Below are 19,396 nucleotides of genomic sequence, written 5' to 3' on the forward strand. Positions count from 1 at the left end.
TTGTTGTCACTTAAATGAACAAATAAAATAAAGAACCTATCCTGAAAAGTCTGCAGTTTAGGTCAGATGTGATCTAAAAAGGTGACACTACAAGGAAATGGAAATAGGAGGGAGGATTACTACTGCAAGGTAATGGACTTCTTGCTTACTAGTATGCACATGTTAAGCTTATTTATATTTTTAATAGAATACTGTCTGTGTGGGTGCAGATTGTGTCTCTCTAATTCATGCTGAATTGCACTGCAATCCTTGAAAAGTCCCACTAAAACTGATCAAGAGTTAGCAGGACTCTGGCTACTTTTGGCAAAGTGCCTAGCAGGGAGCTGTTTTGATATTGAGGAGGCATTGTCTCAATCAGGAAAAGGTTGGTTTTAGACAATGTGACACTCAAGACAGTGAAAAGAAAGTAATCAGTGAATCTGAAATCTCCATCTGTGAAATCCTCATCTATGATATTAAAGCATGCATGATACATCTTTGAAAGAACAGTCACCACAAGAAATGACCAGAAAAGTCAGAAAGCTACACAGAACACCACAGGAATCAGTATCAAGGTCTCTAAGGCTGAGGGGCTTTTTCTGACACTGCAGCAGAGTTAAATGTTTAGCAACCAACAATGAGGAGGAAACACAGCCAAAAGCCTCCCGAAGACAATTCTATCACAATAAATCCATAGGAATAATTCCAGTTGTGGATCCACTCTCAGTACATTGGCAAAGACAGCCACAGAGGATGAAAAATCGTATAGGAATTGTAAGTCTCATAGGATTTTTGGGCTCAAGGATTTTTTTTTTCACACAGAGGTCTTAGGCTCTCCAACATAAAAGCATTCACAGAGTCATTCAGGCTGGAAGTGACCTTGGGAGGACACTAGACCAACCTCCTGCCCAAAGCAGAGTCATCTGCGAGATCAGACCACGATACTCAGGGTTTTGTCAAGTTGGGGTTCAAGAACATCCAATGACAGAAACAGCACAATCTCTCTGTGAAACCTGCTCCACTGTCTGGCTGTCCCTGTGGGGAAAAATTTGTTCCTTGTCTCCAGCCTGAACATCTTTAGTTTCAGCTTATGCTCGTTAATTCTCACCCTCTTGCCAGGCACTACTCTGAAAAGCCTGTCTCTGCTCTCTCTATCCCCTTTCCATAGGTGCTGGGGTGCTGTTAGGCGCCTCAAAGCCATCTCTGTTGCAAAGCTGAGCTCTGCTCACACTGCTGCAGGTGGTGCTAGCCCCAACTGCTGATCAGATACACAGCTGGCCCTTGCTCAGCTGGCTGCCTACCAGGGCCCAGGACCTTCTCCCCAGTGCTGACCCCAGTCTCATTGGCAATGTTGCAGGACTCTGGCTGCCTGGGCTAGGCACATTGCTCCCTCTCCAAGTGCATGAGGGCCCTATTGGACATCTACTCCTGCCTATTGAGGCCTTTCTTGATGGCAGTCGTGCCCTCATGCATTATTGACTGCTCCTTGCAACTTGGTGTTATCTGCTAACTTGATGAAGTTGCACCCCATCACCTTGACCACCTCGTCAGTGATACAGGTCTTAAACAGGACAGGTCCTGGTACAGAGCCCTGTGGACCCTACTTGTTACATGTGTCAAGGCAGAGTATGACTCGTTATCCACCAGCCTCTGAGGCCTATCATCCAACCAGGTATTTACCCATCTCATTGTCTGCCCAGCCAGGCTGTAATACCCCAACTTGGATACAAGAATATTGTGGAAATAGTGTTGTAAGCATGGCTAAAGTTGAGGTAAATGACATCCACTAATCATCCCTCATCCACAGGTCTGGTCATTTTATCACCGAAGACATGCAGCTGGTCACACGTGGTTTACCCCTAGACAGTCCATGCTGACTGGCATAGTCACTCCTTCTTCTCCTTCATGTGCCCACAAAGTGCTTCAAGAGGACTGGCTGCAGTGTCATTGAGGTTGACTGCCCTGTGATTCCCCAGTGTGTCCTTTCAAACTTTCTTGGAGGTAGGTGAAGATAGGTTTCCTTTTCTTCAGTTGTTAAGGACCTTTCAAACATGTAAGCAGTCTTGCACGGACATCGGTCACCTCTCTACAGTGCAGCCCGTTGGGTCTTACATGCTGAGTATTTACAATCCCAGGCTGGGATTTCAGGCAGACATTAAAATGAATGTCAAGCAAATAGTCCTGTGTTTAAGGCGGCGTATCTTCCTCAGTTTAACAGCCCTTACAGTGTAGCAGTATGATAGATCTTATTTTGAGACAGATGTCTTTCATGCAGAAGTGAGCCATTTTTGACCCCCACTCACAAATGGTCCACCGCATGTTGACAGCATGACTTTTCAGAACAGTGTATAAGAAGAGGAGCCCAAAAAGCATTTTACAGAATGTGTCAGCACACTGTGTTTCACCCGTGAGAGGAAGTCAGCAACTGTGTGGGGTACATGTACTGCCAGCATACATGAAGTAGTCAGTTAAGTTCTGTCACGGACCATACATATATAGCATGACTATGGCTGTGCAGAGTACTTCCCCAGGTCCCTGTTCTCAAAGGACTATAAAGAGTGCCTGTAAAGATGGAGGATTACAGAAGTCACTGTGAAAAACAGGTAATTGGATTTGGGCTTAGCCCTTTCTTCATTGAACCATTTTCTCCACTGCCATAGGAGAGCAAAGTTGGAAGGGAAGAGGGCAGGACTCAACTTTCCTGCTAAGACTGGGCTGCAGAGGCCATTTGTCTTGCTGTTGCAACACATGCACTGTGCAGCCTCAGACCTCTTTGAGGATGATGGCTGGTCAGCCATCAGTAGGGCTTGTGTTGTGGGTGACCATCGTGAGATTCCGGGGTGGTAGAATGGTCCCACTGAGTCAAGACAGTTGGAGGTTAATGGCCTGGAAAATTCAGGGGGTGAAACTGGCTCACTGTCTTAACACCTGCAAGGACTGCCATCCCAGCTGCTGCTGCTAGTGAGCAGCACACAAAGGGAGGCTCAGCGTGGCTGGCTGTGAGAACACACATGTGTGCAGCTGAATGGGGCAGCTGTTTTCTACATGTTACTAAATCCTGGGAATATCTTAGAAACTGTGGCAACCCTTACTAAGCCTTGTAGCACACTATTTTAAGATTGTGAAGATTATTTCATAACTGTCTCATAACTAACACAAAAGATTGTTAGGTATTCTGTGATTTTCCTTCCTAGGAGATTTTGGACACATTGTATTAGATCTCTATTATTATATATCATATAATCTTTTTAGATATATTATTAGATATCATATGCCTACATAATGATCTGTGTCTGTTTTATATGCATTGCATTAAAGGCAAAATAATTTGCAAAGTCTTATTTATAGCTAAACCTAAAAAAAGATGCATTCTACAGGATTTCTTTCTGTTTTTCCTGTGGGGTTCTCTCACTGAATGTCATGTGTGTCTTTTGCAGCTCTAAGGCTGAGAAGGTGGGCCTCATGCATGGAAGTTTAATGCCAGGAGAAGAAAGCTTCCCTCTCAGGCTTGGAGGCCGCCATAGGTATGCCCTGTTGCCCTCACGATAGATGAGATTCTAATGGAGAAGCCACAAAACCAACCAGGGTGGCTTGCATGGGTTCCAGTGCAAGCGCGGACTCCTTTCTTCCTCTGTTCTCACCATGCAGTGAAGCCACACTGACCTTGTAAGGGAATTGCTTAGATGACGTATACCCAGATGATCCAACAGATTATTTATCTTCCATATGCAAAAGAAGTATAAAACCAGCTGGTCCTTCGTGTAGAAAGGTAGACAAACTGTAGATGAGGTAGACAGATCATTTGACCATCCAATAGACATCTTGGCATCACTTGTCTCTAGTGAGAAAACCATCTGATGTCTCTTCTCCAGCTGTGACCGTTGTCTAGCACATCAAATAACAGCTAAAAAGAAAAATCCATAATACATGCAGCTGAGTATGCGGTTCTCAGAAAACCAAAATCATTCCGGGTTTTTGGCAGTGTGACTGAACTTTTCAAAGCAACAAATGCTAGGGATACGCTAAGGTGTCTCCCTTGACAGCACTCCCTAGAGCCCTTAGGAAAGAGTTGAAAGAGACAATATGAAGATTCACAAGAATTTATGTCTTATCAGCAATATTTGAGACTGATAGCGAAATAACTGTTTTATAAAACTGCTTTTTCTAGTGCACTGTTTCCATAGTTACACAGAACAGACACCAGTGTCAAGGGACCAACAGTACAAGAAGATCCACTTGCTGGAACTGAAAACTAATCAAATTCAGGCTGGAAGTAAGGCATGAATTTTTAACAATGAAGCAAATGAATCACTGGAAATCACACTTACGCAGAAATTCTTCATCTGCAGGACTGGAGTTCTGCTGAAAAGAAGTGCGGAAATGCTCAAGCAGAAGGTACAGGCTTGACGCAGAAATTGCTGAGTAAGTTTCTCTGAACTTACAGGAATTCCATTTCTGTCCTGTCTGTCCTCAGAAGCTCTGTGCCAAGTCATTCAGCAAAACACTTCCTCAGTATCACACAGTTGCTTTTAAAGAAGTTGCCCTCAGACCAAATGCTAGCAAACCTACACAAACCAATACTTCCTGATTTACACACATCTAGACTCATGGCAATACTTTCTGATATCTGAGACAGGGCACTGCTCTCATGATTGTGGGGGTAAACACTGCACAACAATTGGGACCCACTGCAGGAGTCAAGCGGGTAAGTGGAGTCAGTTTAGGAAGCCAAACAAGGACAAAAATATTCACTTATTTATTTGGTAGGGCTGGTTTTATGTCAGTTTAGCTCTGTGGTCAAACCAGCACCAATAATGGTGAAAAGGAGCAGAAAGCACAGAAGAGGGGAGAGAAGGGCAGGGCAGCTGGGTAATTTAACTGCTGTCTTCAGCAACAGCCCAAAATTAGGGTAGCTCACCTGTACCATACCCTAACCCTGGGAGCTGTTTTTCCTTAAGCTGACAAGCTGGCCACTTGAAAGAACTTCCTCTTTTCCTGCAGCAAAGATGAGTAAAAGCTGATGTTATTTTTGTTAATATTTATTGCTTGTATTGTGCAGGTGCTTCACGGGCCATCCTGTGTGGGTGGCCACACCCCAGCTGGGGATTACCTCTCCCCCCCCATCATTATTAGAGTTGCTTATAATAGATATAATGGCTGGTGAGTCCCAACTCTTAAGCATGGCAAGGTGGAATATATGTAAGGCTTGTCAAATGAGATGGCATTCAGACACCACGATGATGAGTCAAAGTATAAACATATAAAGAGATAGGGAGATCAGATTTGCTTCTGAAATTACCTGGCTCTCAAAAAAGCCCTCTCAGATAGGAAAAAATGTTTGATCCTTGACCCGGATAATTTCATAAGCCCCCGGACAGCTGCACGGCAGAACCTAGGGGTGTGGGAGGGCCATGAGTGACGAGCAGCAGGGCAGGAGGAACTGGGAGGCAGGAGCTTCTCAGGTGAGCTTCATCATTGGAGTACATGTATCACTGAGTCATCCACTTTTTTTGTGATGAGAAAATACCAGAACTTACTTAATTGTAGGACATGCTATCCAAGTATTACCACTGTTTAAATTACTGTAATTATAATAACGCATCACAAGTAAATACAATGCTTCCAGTACTGCAACTACACAGAGATGGGCTTGATAGCTGTGTGCTTTCCCAGCGCACAGTGCTATCAGTTGGTATGTCATCTAGTTTTTCTAATTTTCCATTATCCTACCAGCTTTACTGTCTTGTTTTCTTGCAGAAAAAAATGTTGTCCCCTGAGTATTAAGGAAAGTACATGCCTCAGCTATTTTTTTTTCTTGGTTTAGAGTAATGGACTGCCTCTTCTGTTTTGGTATCTCTCAGTTTTGATGTATTTCCCATAGCTGTCTTTCTGCTTTCAGTGTATATCAGCTCTGATCATTCTCTGCTGGAACCACTCTATTTTAATAAAATGTCTGTTCGTAAACATGTCTGCAAATGTGAAAGTCTGTGGTGTAAACTGATAAGTATACTACATATATTTTCTTCATACCTTCTAAAGAATTGTATCTTCAAGTTCCTCAAGTCAGGACATTTCTGATCACCATATAGGTCTATATATTAGTGTTGCAAACATCTGTAGGGTTATTGCATATATATGGGCTGATTTTTCCCTTGTCAGAAAGGGATTTGAGAGGTGGCTTTAAAAGACACTGACTTTGGTAACAATGTCAGCTAATGCAGACCTCACCTCCAAGACTTAATGCACAGTTCACTTCCTTCTGCGAAGCTATGGAATTTGTTAGGTGCTAGTCCTGGTGAGCACTGTTGCGCAGCATCATCCAAAAAGAGTAGCTCTCTTTTTTTAAAAAAGTTATTCATAGCTCACTACTTCAATGGGTATGTATAAAATCCCCACATCTGTACATGGTATTATTGCCACAGCCCTGGTTGGACCCCCACCCTTCCCTTGTGCCAGCTCTGGCATCTGTTGGACCCTTTGCTGAGGGAGGAAACTTGCAACCCCAGAAAGGACAGCCAGCAGTTGGCTCTGCTTATACTGCCATGACACTGTGACTTACTGATGCAGTTTCTTGTTTTGGCTGAAGCTACCACCAAAAAAGAAGTAATCTTCTCCCTTTTCATCTTAATTTGGATTCCTTGTGCTAGTTGTCATGTAACCAAAAAGCATAAACAAACCCATGACTGATTTTCCATCTCAGTGAGTGGTTAAAGAAGCACTGCCAATGCAAAGGGAGAGAGGAATGCGAATGTCTGTGTGTGTGTGTGCCTGCTTTCTTGAAGAGTTTAAGCTGCTGCATCCAGAGCTCGCGGTGGACAAACTGTGTGTCTGCTCGAGATATTAGAGGAATTTCAGTGCTATTTGACATATCCTTTACCAAAGAGTCTTCCTTCTGCTTTGCAGGAGAGTGCACCTGTCTATATGAAGAATTTGCAAACATGCCAAGAATCTCTGCTTGTGTTTTTTCCTGTTTGGTGATGCCTGTGCCCAGTTATGCTGGGCCTCTTACTTTTCTGTAATATTACAGGACAGTATTAACAACTTCTGTCAGGGAAGTAAGTGGTTGTATCTATTTTAGTAAAAAAAACCACATTGGATCAGCAAGATTTTATGAATGTGCCTGTATGAAGGAATGGAGGAACTAATATTCTGAAATTATATCTGTTGTTTCCATGTAATATGTATGGTGGCATATGCTTAAAATATTTCTATACTATACTTGAAATATTTCAGTAAGCAAAAACTAAAAAAAAAAAATTAAAAATCCTGGTCTTACGTGAGATGAGAGTTTCTGGCACATTTTCCAAGAGCAATGTTACAGTAATTGCCATGCACCTTGAATAAAAGGAGGAGGAAAATTATTACAGAACAGCTACAGTTTGGGAAACAGCTTCAGCTATGCTATAAATACTGTAAGCGTATTTAGTGTTCCTGAAAAAAGTTTAACAAATGAAGGCTTTCACAGACACCCTGGGGGAAACACAGAATTAACATCTATTTTCTGGGGAGGCTCAGAGGTGGGGTGCTGACAGAAAAATGGTGGCATTTATATGATGAAAACCACCCACATGAGGAAGGTCAAGGGCAAAGAGACATTGGTATCTGAAATTCTGCACAGTCTTTTTCATTTGTTTATCCTCTGCCAGGATCTTTTATTACGGCTAGTTTTAAGATTAGATCCCAGCCAACACTTTGCTCAGTAGCTTGGCAGTTTCTACACAAATGTTCATTGGCTGCTTTCCATGTCAGGATGTGGAAGAAGTTAACCATAGTTCAGCACAACCTGCTCCTCATTGTTTTGGCTTGTGTGTGGAGAAGGAAAAGATTGCTTCTCCACTGGTCTTTCTTTGGCCTTTGAAGACCACTTCTCTTCTGTGAAGTATCTTGAGGCCCAAGGGGCAGTGCAGCACATCAGTGGTAGAAGAGGAAGGCTCTGCTTATTCTTTGCAAATACACAGACAGTGTTAGAAAGTCCAAGGCCTTTCTTTTCCTGGAGGAAACAGCCTTTAGGCTGGTGAAGATCACAGCTTTGCCTGAAAAAGCCTGCTGTGGGCCTTCTGGTGAAGTCTGTACTTGGTCGACAGAGGTCTGTACTTTTCAGTGTGGCTAGCTGAGATGTTTCAGATGCAGTTCCAGTCTCCTAATAAGATTATGAGGTTTCCCATTCTTATGCTGCATTCTTAGTATTTGCTTTTTTACCTAAAACTGGGGACAGACTGAGTGAGGATGCACCTTGGCAAACAGTAAGTGTCTTCAATCAAAGAGCAAGAAAAACATTTTTGTTCACTAATAAAAGCCAGAGGAAGCTGTCATATCCTGCTAAATTCTGGTCTTGCTGTGATGAAGGTATAATATACACACAGTAGTTTTTCAAAGTGGTGGGTGGAAGCTGAGCTTCTGAGCTGTTTGTAGATAGGCTGTTCCTGCTAAGGAGCGATACTCTGCACTCCCAGTCCTCAGCAAATACTCCATAATGTGTCTTCTGTAGCCAAGATGGTCCATCTGGCCTGTTTCCTAGACTGTAAAAATACATAATTCTTGCACCTCAGTTAATATGCCACTGAGATGGTTCAAGGGGCTGGAGCATATGACATGCATGGAAAGGCTAAGGAAGGCATGTTTGTTTGGCCTGCAGAGTAGAAAGTTAGGCAGGGATCTAACTGAATTCAAATGCTTAAAGATGGACTACAGAGAAGACAGCCACAGGTGCACAGTGGAAAGACAAGAGACAAGCATTATTCACTAGTTACAGCAAGTGAAATTTCGGTTGAATATAGGAAGAAAAAATTTTCACTCTGAGTGTGATCCAACACTGGCCCAGATACCCAGAGAGACTGTGGGTTCTCCATTCTTGGAGATACTCAAAACTCAGCAAGACTTCAAGAAACTGATCTAGTTGCTTCTGCTTCGAGAAGGGGTTGGACCGAAGATCTATATGGGCATTTTCCCATCTAAATTATTCTATGACCTAATTTTAAAGCACCTGAGCTGAGCACCCTGCAGAATGGTAAAGTGGTTTGGAGAGACAGCGTGACTTTGCAATTACACATAAGACCCTGGACACCTATACTATCCATAGGTTGTGCTTGATCTCTAGCAGACAAACAATTTTTTGTATAATTACGCTGAAATTATGGAAGTATGAATCTCTATCTACTACATTGGTCAGGTGACCACCCAGGTAAGTTAGGGAGGCAGTAATATATCCATAAACACCTTCTACCGTGGATGAAGACAGAAATAAAGATAACTAGTGCCTATTTTTGAGTTCCCTATTTGATTTTTTTATTCATATTCTCATGGTTTTAGCTAGTCATTGTTCTATATTACAGCAGGTATAGACTGTCTAAGTGCATGTAAAATAATTTCAGTCTGCATGAAAGCTGCTTTCATAGCCTAAATCAATTGTAAATATGTCTTTTTATTTCTATCCTTTGCCTTAAAGAGCATCTGAAACGCTATGGTGGAAATTAGATACTCATTACAAGTGCACAATAAAAGATATTGTCATATTTTTTAAACTAGCCTGAAATTTATTTTTTTCTGCACTTATGCCCTTCAGTCATCTTTAAAGTTTTGAATGGAGTTCCTGTTAAAAAATAAACCCTCACCTAAAGAAGAGTATGCTTGCAAAAGGTAAATTAGTTGGCTAAAAAGTGCTGTGGGGAGACGTTCTGTTATGCTCCATTGATACCAATCTATGATTCCCTTTAGCTGATGCTATATCACATCAGAGACCCATTTTTAATTGTATGATCCTGAACCATACAATCCTCCCCAAAAACCACTTGAAGCTAAAGGACATAAGACTAAAATGATTTATTTTTTCAAAAAAAGAGGCAATTTTGTTAACAATTTTTTCTGCAAGCCAATATTTATAGCTCACTGTCTTCCTATTACTTCAAATTTTAAAAAAGAAAACAAATAAAAACCCCAGTTCTTAGCAGAAACGAGATTCAAGTAAGTGAATAATGACATTCAAAGAAATGGGAAAGATTAAGCTGAAAACCATTTTCTCAACAGAGGGTGAGGAAATGAGTTCTTAATCAACTAAAAGAATGTGAACATATCAACACAAGAAGCAAAGCAAAAAAGATTCCTAATTCTTTAATTAGGTGCGACACATGAAGTTTGATTTCCTATTACATTTAAAGTCTGATTTGCTAGTATGTGGAACACTGTGAAAAATTAATTTTTAAAAGCTCTGTTGAAATATCTCCATTCAAGTCCAGTCCTGTAGTGCTAGTAATATTCATAAATATTAGCAGGCCTCATCAGGCCTTTTGCCTAGAGCTGTAAGACCAGGAAACACTTTATTTCCATGGTACAATAAAGTGTAAAAAGAAAAACTGAGTTAAAGTGTATGTAGGTGGATGTCAGGAAACACATTTCTTCATAATGGTGTCTTTCAGACTGGGGGGTGAGCACACAAGAGTTGGAAATCCTGTTATCTGAGGAACTGTAAGCTGTAAAATCTTTTGGAAATATTTTATGTAGGAAACTATTTCACAGACAGACCTGCAATAATGTGAGGCAGCTTTCCTGGAACCAGAAAGTGAGTGTTGTTAGAAAAAACAGGAAATGTCCATCTTTTACTCCTTCCTCACAAATGCCTCCATGAGACTGAGTGGTTGAACAGATGTTATAAACTGTGCAATCTGGGATCACACAACGGAAGTAAAGGGATTCAGTGCAGGCTACTGATAGCTAGCGTGTTCTCACTTATCTTCCTAATTTAGTTTTTATCTGAGTGAAATGAAAATTTCCTGCAGGTGATTGAACACCTGTATCAGGTAAGACCCCACGTAATTCAAAATTGCAACATATGGAAATATTTTCTCAGTTGAAGCAAGTGACAATAAAAGCCCACTTGACATCTGCTGAGTGTTACATATCTGATACATGGAAAATGAAAGTAATTTGCAACAATCCTGATTAATACTGAGCAGAGTCTTTTACAGAGGAGTGTTTCTTTCTTGATACTCTAGCAGGAAGGGATGACATCCAGAGGGACCTTGACAGGCTAGAGAGGTGGGTCCTTGCGGACCTCATGAAATACAACAAGACAAAGTGTTTAAGGTCCTGCACCTGGGTCTGAGCAATCCCAAACACGGATACATGCTGGGCATTGAGTGGATTGAGAACAGCCCTGCGGAGAAGGACTTGGGCGTACTGATGGATGAAAAACTGAATATGAGCCAGCAATGTGCACTCACAGCCCAGAAGGCCACCCATATCCTGGGCTGCATCAAAAGAAGGGTGGCCAGCAGGGCGAGGGACGTGGTTTGGCCCCTCTGCTCTGCTCTGGTGAGACCCCACCTGCAGTGCTGTGCCCAGCTCTGGGGTCCTCAGCACAGGAAGGACATGGACCTGTTGGAGCGGGTCCCAAGGAGGGCCACAAAGATGATCCGAGGGCTGGAGCACCTCTGCTATGAGGAGAGGCTGAGAGAGTTGGGGATGTTCAGCCTGGAGAGGAGAACACTGTGGGGAGACCTTATAGCAGCCTTTCGGTACCTGAAGGGGACCTACAGGAAACATAGGGAGGGACTTTTGATGAGGGAGCATGGTGATGGGATGAGGGGTAAGGATTTATACTGAAAGAGGGTAGATTTTGATTAGATATTAGGAAGAAATTATTTTCTGTGAGGATGGTGAGGCACTGGAACAGGTTGCCCAGAGAAGCTGTGGATGCCCCATCCCTGGAAGTGTTCAAGGCCAGGTTGGATGGGGCCTTGAGCAACCTGGTCTAGTAGAAGGTGTCCGTTCCCATGGCAGGGAGGCTGGAACTAGATGATCTTTGAGGTCCCTTCCAACCCAAACCATTCTATGATTCTATGATTCTTTCACTGCTTTGGGATAGCAAAGCTCATGTGCCATTTTTTCAGAGAATCTATGCCATATTGGCTTTAACATTTAGGAATTACAGCTCATGAGAGATCTGGACTGCCAAAATCATGCAGCTATGAGCACCTGAGGCAGCTGGTTTAAACCGTCTCAGGTGCGTCAGCAGTCCATCACAGTCATTGTTGCTACTGTGATACAGTTGTATCATTAGATGTCAAGCCCCCTTTGGAAACTAGCTTTTCTTAATTAATTTTAAATGCCAAGTTAAGCAGCTACCCTCAAATGAAAAATTTAGAAAAATTTAGAAAAATTTAGAAAAATTTAGAAAAATTTAGAAAAATTTAGAAAAATTAGTTATTTTAACCTTGAAGCAATCTTGTAAGGAAAAGAATTTGTCATTATTTCTGTATTAGAGGAAAGGAAAAGAACCCCTACAGAGATACTATTGCTAAGAGATTTGCTCAAAGCCCCAGAGGAAATGTAATTCAGGAAGTTAAGAAAAAATACACATATCTGTCTGCAATTTTGGATCTGAATCACAAAAATATCTTTTCCTTAACATTCTGCTGGGAAAATGTAAGCATTGACAAATTATCTGTATTTTTACTGTGGCTCAAATATAATTTTTCTTCTGGCCTCCTTGTTTTAAAATGCATGCTATTTTCTTTTGAGGCCTGTGCTATCGAGGCTAAGGTGCGTTCAGACCAGAGTTGCTTTTTCTTCACAAAGAGAGAGAGAAAAAACATCTACACAACTTCTAAACACCTCCAGGGATGGGGACTCAATCACTTCCCTGGGCAGGCTGTTCCAGTGCTTGACAACCCTTTCGGTGGAGAAGTTTTTCCTAATATCCAATCTAAACCTCCCCTGGTGCAACCTGAGGCCGTTTCCTTTTGTCCTATTGCTTGTTACTTGGGAGAAAAATCCAATCCCCGGCTCACTACAACCTCCCTTCCGGTACTTGTAGAATGAAATGGCCTGATTTATTTTGTTTTTGTTAACCAATACTTCATCTCAAATATCCTGCTACCACTGCTTCTTTGTTGATGTCTTTTTCATCAGCCCATGCGAGAAACAGAAGGCACAGTTCATTCTACTCAGCCTGTAGAGTTTTACTTGCTTATCCTGTTTTCTTCAAGTGGTGCATTCATAGCACTTTTGGGAAGAAAGTTTTCTACTCCTTCATAACTCTACTCCTTCATTATAACTCAGACTGGTTTTCTGTTACTTTCCATCTCATTTTTTTATTTGTTCTTTCCTGTTAATTTTAAATTAACACTGTACCAACTACTGCTTCATATAGTATTCTGAAGTATCCTGTGCAGATCAAATTTCTAAAAGTATTTGGATAACAATAAGATGTAAAGTTAGTCACACGCACAATTGTCAAACCTTCCTTGATTTAATACATGGTAGTTATTTGATCCAGTAAGATATTTTAGGAAATCACCTTCTAAGGCTACCAAGATCTACCTGTCAATATTTGCTGTATATGTTAGCTGAGATGTTTTTGGTCCTTTACTTAGCTCTGGTGAGACCCCACCTGCAGTGCTGTGTCCAGCTCTGGGGTCCTCAGCCAGGAAGGACATGGAACTGTTGGAGCAGGTCCAGAGGAGGCCATAAAACTGATCCAAGGGCTGGAGCACCTCTGCTATGAGGACAGGCTGAGAGAGTTGGGGTTGTTCAGCCTGGAGAAGAGAAGGCTGTGAGGAGACCTTATTGTGGCCTTTCAGTACTTAAAGGGGGACTATAGCGAAGATGGGGGCAATCTCTTTAGCAAGGCCTGTTGTGACAGGACAAGGGGTGATGGTTTTAAACTAAAACCAGGTAGACTTAGACTGGATATAAGGAAGAAACTTTTTACAGTGAGGGCAGTGAAACACTGGAACAGGTTGCCGAGAGAGGTGGTAGATGCCCCATCCCTAGAAACATTTAAGGTCAGGTCAGACAGGGGTCTGAGCAACCTGATCTAGTGTGCTGGGTTTGGCTGAGAAGGGGTTAATTCTCTTCACTGTAGTGCCTGTGGTGGCCAGGGACCTTTCCAGCTTCCCGCGCTCTGCCGTGTGGGCGGGGGGCTGGGAGGGGCGGGGCCGTGGCGGGGGCGGCTGACCCCGACTGGCCAATGGCAGGTTCACTCCATGCCATGTGACACCATGACCAGTATAATAATGGCGGCAGTTGGTGCGCAGGGGAGGCAGTTGTGCCTCGGGGGCTGTTGGCGTTGGGTCGGCAGGCGATGAGCAGCTGCGTCACGTGCGGTTAGTTTTGGTGGTTCATTCCCCCCCTCACCCAGCGTTTCGTGCCTCTTGTTGTTTTCCTTTCCATTGCATTTTTGTTGTTGTTCTATTTTATTTTAATTATTAAACTGTTCTTATCTCAACCCACGAGCGTTACCCTTCTGATTCTCTCCCCCATCCCACTGGTGGGGGAGTGAGCGAGTGGCTCTGTGGGGTTGAGTTGCCGGCTAAACCACAACAGTCTTTTTTGGTGTCCAACGTGGGGCTCAAGGGTTGGCGATAATAACAGCTGCTGGTCACAGCACCATGTTCTCGTTTTTGCAGTTTGTGTTAAAGATTGGTGTTGGTTTGCTTAGTCTCCTGTGTTCTGCTGCGGTTAGTAATGTTTTCCTTAAGAGATTTGTTATACAAACACTCGTTTTCAGCTTTATCTGGTATTTGCGGTTTTTGCTGAAATCGTTACTGTACTTTGGATATCACCTTGTTGAGGCAATTAGCAATTATACCTCCTCCTCTGAGAGATTTTATATGGAGGAAATAAAGAATGGTATCTTTGCAACTTTTTTTCTATGATGTCTCCACCTTTATTACAACAACCTTTTTGTATTTTTAAGATCCTTGGGTAGTTAAGATATACTTATGGTTAGTTTTTGGGCACGTTGTTTTGGTTTTGACTAAGCAACTTAAGAATATCACCCAGAAATCTGCCCCGAGGCTTGATAGTTACGAGTGGCAGGGCATGTGGGATAGCACGGGCAAATACCTAGGGCAGCGGGCACCCCCAGTGTTTTGGGGTTTCACCCCTGAACAAATGCAGAATCCTGAAAAACTAGTAGAATATTTGGAGAAAGTATGTTGTTACGCTGGGAACTCCAGAGAGACATGGATAACTGCAACGTGCTGGGGCCTGGCCCATGCCTACCGAGCCCTGCTCAGCAGTATTCAGTGCCCCCAGGGGGAAGAGAATGTCTCTGGATTGAAATGCAAAGTGACTGGCACTGTAGTCACTCCAGCCCTGACGACAGGCACTGCAGCCACTCAAACCCCCAGGACAAGTACTGGAGCTGGCTCAGAGAATCAACCCGTGCCAGTATCAGTCACCCCCATACACAAGACGAAATATTGGAAGCGGATGTCAACTTGTTTAGAACGGGATGACGAAGAAGCAGGGCCATCATGAGGAGAGGAGGAAGAAGTCATAAATGAAACTGAGACCACCCGATCTCTGCCCATGAGTGAGTGAGTTGTGAGATAGGCAAAAAGATTTCAGCCATCGTTCAGGTGAGCACACTGTCACCTGGCTGCTCTGATGCGGGGATAATGGTGCCAGTATCCTGGAATTAGAGGGAAGAGAAGCCAAACAATGGGGATCCCTTTCTGGGGAAGGGGGCGTTGACAAAGCAATTGGAAAAAGAACACAAGCCCTCAGCCTCTGGAGGCGACTCCTGTCCAGAGTGAAGGAAAGGTATCCCTTCAAAGAAGATGCTACATATTGCCTAGGAAAATGGACAACCATGGAGAAAAGCATGCAGTATCTAAGGGAATTAGCTGTGCTTGAGGTGATTTATGGTGACCTGGATGATCAGCAGTCATCCAAAGATCCAGATGAAGCCGAGTGCGCACAACCCATGTGGTGAAAGCTTGTATGGAGCGCACCATCCTTGTATGCAACCTCATTGGCAGTGATGTCCTGGAGAGAGGATGAGGCAGCAACAGTGGCGGAGGTGATTGATAGGCTCTGGTATTACAAAGCAAATATCTCTTCCTCGCTCGTCTCTGCTGTGGAGAAACTATCCTGAGAGGTCCAGCAACTCAAAGAAGATCTGTCCTACTCCCCACCTCTACAGAGTAGTGTCTCAGCTGTTAGGAATAAGCGTCCTTTTGCTCAAAGGAGAGGACACACACCACGGGCCACCCTATGGTTCTACCTGTGTGACCATGGAGAGGACATGAGGAGGTGGGATGGCAAGCCTGTCTCGACCCTAGAGGCACGGGTACATGAGCTGCAAGGAAGAACAATCACTCTAGGAGGTTCTTCCAGGAAAGCTGCTGCTCCAGTTTCCAGTGAGCAGGTCCCCAGACAGAGGAGTGGAAGTGCTGATTTTATTTCTGAGCTTAATAGAGGGACTCTTGATTCACATTTACAGGAAGTGAGTTGTGACTGCCATGATCAGGACTAGAGGGGCCCTGCCTCCAGCCAGGTGGAGGAAAGGGGTAGCTGGGTTTACTGGACTGTGTGGATCTGATGGTCTGGCACATCCGACCCACAGGAGTATAAAGCTTTAGTGGACACTGGTGCACAGTGCACCCTGATGCCATCAAACTATACAGGGGCAGAACCCATGAGCATTGCTGGAGTGACAGGGGGATCCCAAGAGCTAACTGTATTGGAGGCCGAAGTGAGCCTAACTGGCAATGAGTGGCAGAAGCACCCCATTGTGACTGGCCCAGAGGCTCCGTGCATCCTTGTCACAGACTGCCTCAGGAGAGGGTATTTCAAGGACCCAAAAGGGTACAAGTGGGCTTTAGGTGTAGCTGCCTTGGAGACTGAGGAAACTGAACAGCTGTCTACCTTGCCGGGTCTCTCAAAGGACCCTTCTGTTATGGGGTTGCTGAAGGTCAAAGAACAACGGGTGCCAATCACCACCACAACAGTGCACCGGTGGCAATATCGCACCAACCGAGACTCTCTGTTCCCCATCCATGAGCTCATTCGTCGACTGAAGAGCCAAGGAGTCATCAGTAAGACCCACTCACCCTTTAACAGTCCCATCTGGCCAGTGCGGAAGTCTAATGGAGAGTGGGGGCTAACAGTAGACTATCATGGCCTGAATGAAGTCACTCCACTGTTGAGTGCTGCTGTGCCAGACATGCTAGAACTTCGATACAAACTGGAGTCAAAGGCAGCCAAGTGGTATGCCACAACTGATATCGCTCATGCATTCTTCTCAATCCCTCTGGCAGCAGAGCACAGGCCACAGTTTGCTTTCACTTGGAGGGGGGTCCAGTACACCTGGAATCGACTGGCCCAGGGGTGGAAACACAGTCCTACCATTTGCCATGGACTGATTCGGACTGCACTGGAACAGGGAGAAGCTCCAGAACACCTTCAATACATTGATGACATCAGCGTGTGGGGCAACACAGCAGAAGAAGTTTTTGAGAACGGAGAGAAAATAGTCCAAATCCTTCTGAAAGCTGGTTTTGCCCTAAAACAAAGTAAGGTGAAGGGACCCACACAGGAGACCCAGTTCTTAGGAATCAAATGGCAAGATGGACATCGTCAGATCCCAGTGGATGCGATCAACAAAATAGCAGCCATGTCTCCACCAACTAGCAAAAAGGAAACACAAGCTTTCTTGGGCGTTGTGGGTTTTTGGAGAATGCATATTCCAAATTACAGTCTGACCGTAAGCCCTCTCTATCAAGTGACCTGGAAAAAGAATGATTTTAAATGGGGGCCTGAACAACGACAAGCCTTTGAACAGATTAAATGAGAAATAGTTCATGCAGTAGCCCTTGGGCCAGTCCGGGCAGGACAAGATGTAAAAAACGTGCTCTACACCGCAGCTGGGGAGAAGGGCCCTACCTGGAGCCTCTGGCAGAAAGAGCCAGGGCAAGACCCAAGGTTGACCCCTAGGCTTCTGAAGTCGTGGATACAGAGTCCGAAGACCACTATATTCCAACTGAAAAAGAGATATTGACAGCATATGAAGGGGTTCGAGCTGCTTCAGAAGTGGTTGGTACTGAGGCACAGCTGCTCCTGGCACCCCGACTGCCAGTGCTGGGCTGGATGTTCAAAGGAAGCATTCCCTTTACACTCGATGCAGCTGGTGCTACATGGAGCAAATGGGTTGCACTGATCACCCAGCGGGCTCGAGTAGGAAACCCCAGTTGCCCAGGAACCTTGGAAGTGATGATGGACTGGCCAGAAGGCAAAGGTTTTGGGTTATCACCAGAGGAGGAGGTGACACGTGCTGAAGAAGCCCCACTCTATAACAAACTGCCAGAAGATGAAAAGCAGTATGGCCTGTTCACGGATGGGTCCTGTCGCCTGGTGGGAAAGCACCGGGGATGGAAGGCTGCTGTATGGAGTCCTACACTACAAGCTCGCAGAAACTGCTGAAGGAGAAGGTGAATCGAGCCAGTTTGCAGAGGTAAAGGCCACCCAGCTGGCCTTAGACATTGCTGAATGGGAGAAGTGGCCAGTGCTCGATCTCTGTACTGACTCCTGGGTGGTGGCAAATGCCCTGTGGGGCTGGCTGCAGCAGTGGAAGCAAAGCAACTGGCAGCGCAGAGGCAAACCCATCTGGGCTGCCACATTGTGACAAGATATTGCTGCCCGGGTAGAGAAACTGGTTGTAAAGGTACGTCATGTGGATGCTCACGTCCCCAAGAGTCGGGCCACTGAAGAACATCGGAACAACCAGCGGGTAGATCAGGCTGCCAAGACTGAAGTGGCTGAGGTGGATCTGGACTGGCAACATCAGGGTGAACTATTTCTAGCTCGGTGGGCCCATGACACCTCAGGCCATCAAGGGAGAGATGCAACATAGAGGTGGGCTCATGATTGAGGGTGGACTTGACCATGGACGCTATTGCACAGGCTATCCACGAATGTGAAACATGCGCTGCAGTCAAGCAAGCGAAGCGGGTAAAGCCTCTGTGGGTATTTTAATTATTAAACTGTTCTTATCTCAACCCATAAGCTTTACCCTTCTGATTCTCTCCCCCATCCCAACCAGTGGGGGGGTGAGCGAGTGGCTGTGTAGGGCTGAGTCACTGGCTAAACCACAACACCTAGTTAAAGATGCCCACTGCTCAATGCACGGAAGTTGGGCTAGATGACCTTTAAAAGTCCCTTTCAACCCAGCACATTTGTGACCAATAGCTTTTGGAACCTGTAATGTGGAAAATCTCAATCTGGATCAGAATCCATTAGATGTCCCATGTGAGAGGACGGAGAGGCTCTCCATGCTCTGCTTACAACCTCAAGAAATGCTGGTTTCTTGACAGACTGCTGATGATCATCAGCTGAAAGATTTGAAGGCCAGCAAGGACATTAGGGCCAGCTCATTAGCAATCTCTGCGTAATGCAGTGTCAGAGGACCTCGGTCAGTGAACAACAAGCCCTTATCTTTTTTGTTTGCACTTTCAGATCATTACCAGAGGTTAACACCTTGACACCCATGACAGCTGCATTCCTCAGAATAGGAAGGGAATGGCAAAATGCTGGCTGCCTGCTAAATTGAATGCCAGCCTGACATTGACCCAGCCTATCTGCAACAACTGCGGATGATGTCTTACTGTCAGAGGACGGAGAGGGATCACCCCAG

This window comes from Phalacrocorax carbo, chromosome Z, assembly GCF_963921805.1.
Source record: "Phalacrocorax carbo chromosome Z, bPhaCar2.1, whole genome shotgun sequence".
Lineage (NCBI taxonomy): Eukaryota > Metazoa > Chordata > Aves > Suliformes > Phalacrocoracidae > Phalacrocorax > Phalacrocorax carbo.